Raw genomic sequence first — 6,703 nt, forward strand, 5'->3', positions numbered from 1 at the left:
TCTGGAAATGACTTTGAGATGGAATGGTCAGACTACCTCTAGAAATGGCATGTGACATGGTCCCCATTTGCCCTATGGGTAAGAGGACCTGGAGAGAAGACCTTGAGGAGGAAGAAAAGAAGGTTCTATGCCAGACTGGTCATAATTAGAAGACATTTTCATATTATAACCATTGTCTTATGTGTGCATTTTATTCCTCACTACTGTGTAATAGTTGACAATGCCAAGTATTTTTTTGAAATATGTATCTTTCTACATGTTCTCAAAAGCATGATAAAAGCAAAGGTAGTAAGTCCTCCCTGGCCAGTGTTTCTAACTGATTAGAGCATCCACCCAGGCACTGAAGGGTCATGGGTTCGATTTCCAGTCAAGGGCACCTACCTGGGTTGCAGGTTCAGTCCCTACCCTATCAATGTTTCTCTCTCTCCCCCCATCCCCCTTCCTACTCTCTCTGAAAAGCAATGGAGAAAATACCCTCAGGTAAGGATTTAAAAAAAACAGAGGTAGCCGAAACAGGTTTGGCTCAGTGGATAGAGCGTCGGCTTGCGGACTGAAAGGTCCCAGGTTCGATTCCGGTCAAGGGCATGTACCTGGGTTGCGGGCACATCCCCAGTAGGCGATGTGCAGGAGGCAGTGATCGATGTTCCTCTCTCATCGATGTTTCTAACTCTCTATCTCTCTCCCTTCCTCTCTGTAAAAAATCAATAAAATATATATATATTTTTTTAATATATTTTATTGATTTTTCACAGAGAGGAAGGGAGGGAGATAGAGAGAGTTAGAAACATCGATGAGAGAGAAACATCGATCAGCTGCCTCTTGCACATCCCTCACCGGATGTGCCCGCAACCCAGGTACATGCCCTTGACCAGAATCGAACCCGGGACCGCTCAGTCCGCAGGCTGACGCTCTATCCACTGAGCCAAACCGGTTTCAGCAATAAAATATATTTAAAAAAAACAAAAAACAGAGGTAGCAAAAAGACATTTTAGAAAATATCTTGCTAAAAAAAAACCTGTGGTACACACAATGGAATACTACTCAGCCATAAAAAATGAAGGAATCTTGCCCTTTGCGACAGCATGGATGGACCCGAAGAGCATTATGCTAAGTGAAATAAGCCAGTCAGAGAGAGACAAGTACCATATGATTTCACTCATATGTGGAATCTAATGAACAGAATAAACTAACAAATAGGAACAGACTCATAGAAAACAGACTGATAGCTGTCAGAGAGGGGAGGGAAGGAGGGAAGTAAAAATGGTGAAGGGATTAAGAAAAAAAAATTCATACACAGACAGCAGAATGGTAATTACCAGAGGGAAAGGGGGAGAGGGGAATAGAAGAGGGTAAAAAGGGGATAAATGGTGATGGAAGGAGACTTGACTTAGGGTGGTGAACACACAATACAATATGTAGATGAGGTGTTATAGAACTGTATACCAGAAACCTATATAATTTTATTAACCAATGTTGCACCTCAATAAATTCAATAAAAAGAAAAAAAAAGAACTTCCATGTCTTTATTTTCTGGAATTTTTGTATTTCCTTATATTTATGTAAGCCCCATTAACTCCAATAAACCAAACAAAGCTGCTTGCATTTAAGAGATGTTACAATTTCACTTACTAATTAGCATACTATGGAGGTAGAAATATTTCAGACTGGTACAAACACAATGAAAACTTTCAGCTTCAGCTCTACAACCTCAGCCACCTGCCAAAGTAAACCAAGAAACACAAAAGCTCCCTGGTCCACATCTCAGCAGGCTATTCTTTCAATGCTTCCTGATTCTGTTCCTCTCAATCTTTTCTTAATTGACTTGAGCTCACAAATAGATAAACTATCGAAAAAACACATTGCCGAACCGGTTTGGCTCAGTGGATAGAGCGTCGGCCTGTGGACTGAAGGGTCCCGGGTTCGGTTCCGGTCGGGGGCATGTGCCTGGGTTGCGGGCACATCCCCAGTGGGAAATGTGCAGGAGGCAGCTGATCGATGTTTCTCTCTCATCGATGTTTCTAACTCTCTATCTCTCTCCCTTCCTCTCTGTAAAAAATCAATAAAATATATTTAAAAAAAAAAAGAAAAAGAAAAAACACTAACATCCGATTCTCATCTCCCAACTGACAGAGAATAGACGCCCCACTGTCCCTGACAGACATCAACAAATAGACCCTAAAACCAATTGTCAATCATCGCTGCCAGCATTGGGAGATAGCAAAGATAACACCAGAGGAGTCAGAAGAGGGGAGGGAGGGAGATGGCACAGGGCCAGAAACAGTCAGTGAAGGTAAAATTTTACTGATGCTTAAAATTCACTCCAGGGGCCAGAAAACGGTGCGCCTCAAACAGCCCCGAGACCCCTTCACAGACAGCACTTCCCTGGCCCTGGCAGGCCAGCCCACTGCACATCACAGCGGGATTTCCTCCAAAACTCAAAGCATGATGCTCAAGAGGTTAGACATGACTCGGGCATTCCACAAAATGCCTAACCAGTACCATCAAAACTGTCAAGTCATAAAAAAAATGGAAACAAGGCAAATATCCTTCAAACAGTAAATGACTAAGCCAAGATAAGCCAACTGTGGTACATTCATCTTCCATCAATAAAAAGTAACTAACTGCCTACAGGTATACAACATGAGCGAACCGCAAAGACATTATGCTAACAGAGCGGAGTCGAAAGGCTATACTCTATGATTCCATTTATATGAAATGGACATGGAAAAGTATAGGACAGCAAAGATGCCGAGAAAGGGAATCCTCACACACTGCATGTTGTGAGACAGACGCCAGGCAGGACAGCACCTGTGAATGAGTGAATCCCTCATGACTCAGCCCGTCTACTGTAAGCATGGCCTGGAGGGGCAGGACAGCATGTTCGCTGCAGCGGCATTGATGGCAGCAGGGTGTTGGAGGAACCTAAGAGACTGTCACGGGAATAAATAAGTGAAATGTGACAGTGTGATGGATGCATGCTGTGGAATACCATGCGGCACTCTGATGCAATGAACTAAACATTCAATGGTTAGATATGAAAAGCAATGTATGTGTATGTGTGTGTGTGGGGGGGGGGGAGACTGAGAGCTATCTCCCAATAACTTAAATGTCATTTTTAAGCATGCACAGGGTTTTAAGGTACTGTACATACATTTTCTGAGGAGCCAAAGAAAACATTTGAGAGTGGATCTGTGCTAAGCTTGGTGGGAAGGGGGATATTCCAGGGCATATTTTATACATCAAAATAAATCTGAGGAAAGAAATGTAAACAACTCATAATTCTTCATATGATACCCCATTTTACAGAAAAGGCTTTGGGGACCCAAAGTCACCTTGAAGAGATACTGGTGTTCAAACCCGAGTTAAGTGGGGTTAAGTTCTGCGAATAGTATACTTGCTCTGGCTGGTACTGTTCAGTGGTTAGAGTGTTGACCTGCAGACCCAAGGGTTGTGGGTTCAATTCCTGATCAAGGGTACATACCTGGGTTGCGGGTTTGTTCCCCAGCCTGGTCAGTCAGGGCATGTGTGGGAGGCAACCAATCGATGTGTCTCTCTCACATTGATGTTTCTCTCTCTCTCCCCCTTTCCCTCCCCCTTTCCCTTCCACTCTCTCTCAGTGGGAAAAAATATCCTTGGGTGAGGATTAATAACAATAAAATATATATATATAGTATCATATTTACTGGCTTATGAGTAAGATGCACCCCAATATTACATGGAAAGTTCTGGGGAAATAATTTTGAGATCAGAAGTAACACAACGGAAGAATTAAGAGAACAAAATTAGGCTGCAATCCTAGTTCTGCCGTTTATTAGCTCTGTGAATTTGAGCACACTATTTAATGTCTTTGAGGCCCAGTTTCTCATCTATAGAAGGGGATAACAACATCCACCACATAGAGTTGTTATAAGGATTAAATAAGTTTTTAGTTATAAAATATATAGAACAGTGCCTGGTACACAGAAAGGGCTACTTTTTAGAAAGTTATTACATAAAATGAAATTTAAATACACGTATCGAATGTAATCTTAAAGTCGTTTTATAAGAGAGAAACACTTTTGTTATGTAAATACAGTTTAGAGGATTCTAATAGAAATTCACAAGCCCCAGAAAGGACAAAAATCCCAAAAGCTAAGAAAAAATGATATCAGTGAATAGTAATACATTGTAAGTAATAAGACACACTGGACTTGCCGGTAAATGAAGCTCATTTCATGCACACAATGATATAAAAGAAAAATGCCAAGACTGCATCCAAATTAATATAAAGCAAGTCACAATGCAAAAATATACTGAAGGAATATTTTTTATGTGGTACCTGCAGCAAAAGTACCAGCTGAAAATCCATTCTTGCAGGATGGTGTGTGTTATCACACTTCCCCACTAGGGGTCGCCCAAGGTCACCCAGAGAATTTGGGAGGAAGAATTCAATTCCCAGCCCATCTACTTTCCTGTCCACCAGCTCTAGGACCTGCAAGATGCCTCCTGCTCCAACATGCTCAAGGATACTGATTCCTCTTCAGACCACATAAAACTTTCACCTTTTATCAAAATGCTCAAGGGACCAGTGGACCCAGACTCAAGGAGCCCTTAAGAACTTAAATGAAGGGATTCTTCAGTCCGGAGTGCCCAAGAGCCACAACCAACTAAACAAAGCATAGTTTAACTGTGTATGTAAGCCGTTGGTCAACTTAAAGCTAATGTTGATTAAAGGTAACCATTTGTAGCCCATCAGTTGGGTGGGTATTATCCCGAGCACCAAAAGGTTGCCGGGTTGATTCCAGGTCAGGGCACATGCCTGGGTGCCACTCGATCCCCAGCGAGGTGTGTGCAGGAGGCAGATCATCTATGTTCTGCTCTCACATCCCGGTTTCTCTTTCTCTCTATGTCCTTTCCTCTCTCTCTCTCTCAAAAATCAGTACAAAATATTTTTTTAAAAAGGTAACCATTTGTTACATTTGTTTCTCTTTAGTATTGTTTGTCCATGTCCCATAGTTGTTTTTTTTTAAATAAAATTTACCCACTTTAATGTGCAAAATGAAATTAATTTTAGCAAATGGTAATGGGCTTCCTTCACTTGTGTTAACAAGGTTGGCTGAGAAGTAGGGAGACGCTGGAGGGGTGTAGGGGAAAGTGATTCAAATGAGAAGACTATGCACAACCAGGGCATGCTTATAGGCGAGCGGCTCCAGGGCCCAGGGTGATGAGAATGAGAACTACTAGCAGTCTGCAGGCATTTGGGAGAATGCTTGTGCCTTCCCCAGAGTACAGAATAGAATTCCCAATGGTCTTATCAAGACCAGGGCAGGAAGATCCAGCTGACACAGAACATCTGGGTGAGTCCATAATGACTGTGAACACAGGAGCTGGAGGAACACCTGAAGGCCCACCTGCAGAGGCAGGGCGGTGGGTGTGAGGTTGGGAGCATGGGCTTGGGAGTCACTGTCTGGGTTTAAAAATATGGCCCGTTACTAGAGATAAAGAGGAAAGTTCTATAATGATAAAAGGGTCAATCCTTCAGAAAGATATAAAAATTTTCAATATATATGCACCTAACAAAGCACCAAAATATATGAAACAAAAGTGGACAGAAATGAAGGGAGGAGTCAATTCAACAGTAACAGTTGGAAACTTCAACACTCAACTTTCATTAATGGACAGAATAGGCAGAAGATCAACAAGGAAACAGAGGACTTGAACAACCTGGTAAAGCACTGAGACCTAACAGACATCTGCAGAGCTCTCCACCCAACAAATGCAATACACATTCTTCTCCAATGCACACAGGTCATTCTCCAGGAGAGACCTATGTCAGGCCATAAGCAAACCTCAAAAGATTTAAAAGGACTGAAATAATACAACGTATGTTCTCTGAGCACAATGGAATGAAATCTGAAAACATTAACAAAAAGGAATTTCGGAAACTCGCCAGCAGGTGGAAATGATACAACATACCCCTAAACAATCAATGGAAGATGGAAAGAAATCACAAGGGAAACTAGAAAATACTATGAAATGAAGGAAGAGGAAGAGAGAGAGAAACATTTATATGACAGCAACACACTGATCAGCTGCCTCCTACAAACCCCGCAGGGGATCAAGCCCACAACCCAGGCATGTGCCCTGACTGGGATTCAAACTGGCAACCTTTTAAAAAATATTTTTATTGATTTCAGAGAGGAAGGGAGAGGGAGAGATAGAAACAATGATGAGAGAGAATCACCAATCAGCTGCCTCCTGCACGCTCCCTACTGGGGATCAAGCCTGCAACCTGTGCATGTGCTCTGACTGGAAATTGGACCATGACCTCCTAGTTCATAGGTCAATGCTCAACCACTGAGCCACGCGGGCTGGGCAAACCAGCAACGTTTAGGCACATGAGATGACGCCCAACCAACTAAGCCACAACAAGCAGGGCAAATGCTTTGTTTAAGAATTTTTTTCTATTAATTATGATACTTCCAAAAACAAAATTGTTTTACATGTATGGGTGCATTGTTTTAAATGTCATAGTCACTGTTGATTTAGTCCCATAGCCCACTGTTTGCATCCTCTGGAGCCCAGTGAGGATCTACCTAATATTATCTCCATCTTCCAATTCCCACCATGGTTCCACTCCCAATAGTTCATCACAGCTAAAAGGCACTAGCCTCAGCAAAGCCCTGCACAGGATGAGAAAAACTGCTTTTGTCCTGAAATGTGG

This window comes from Myotis daubentonii, chromosome 8 (assembly GCF_963259705.1).
Source record: "Myotis daubentonii chromosome 8, mMyoDau2.1, whole genome shotgun sequence".
In the NCBI taxonomy this organism is placed as follows: domain Eukaryota; kingdom Metazoa; phylum Chordata; class Mammalia; order Chiroptera; family Vespertilionidae; genus Myotis; species Myotis daubentonii.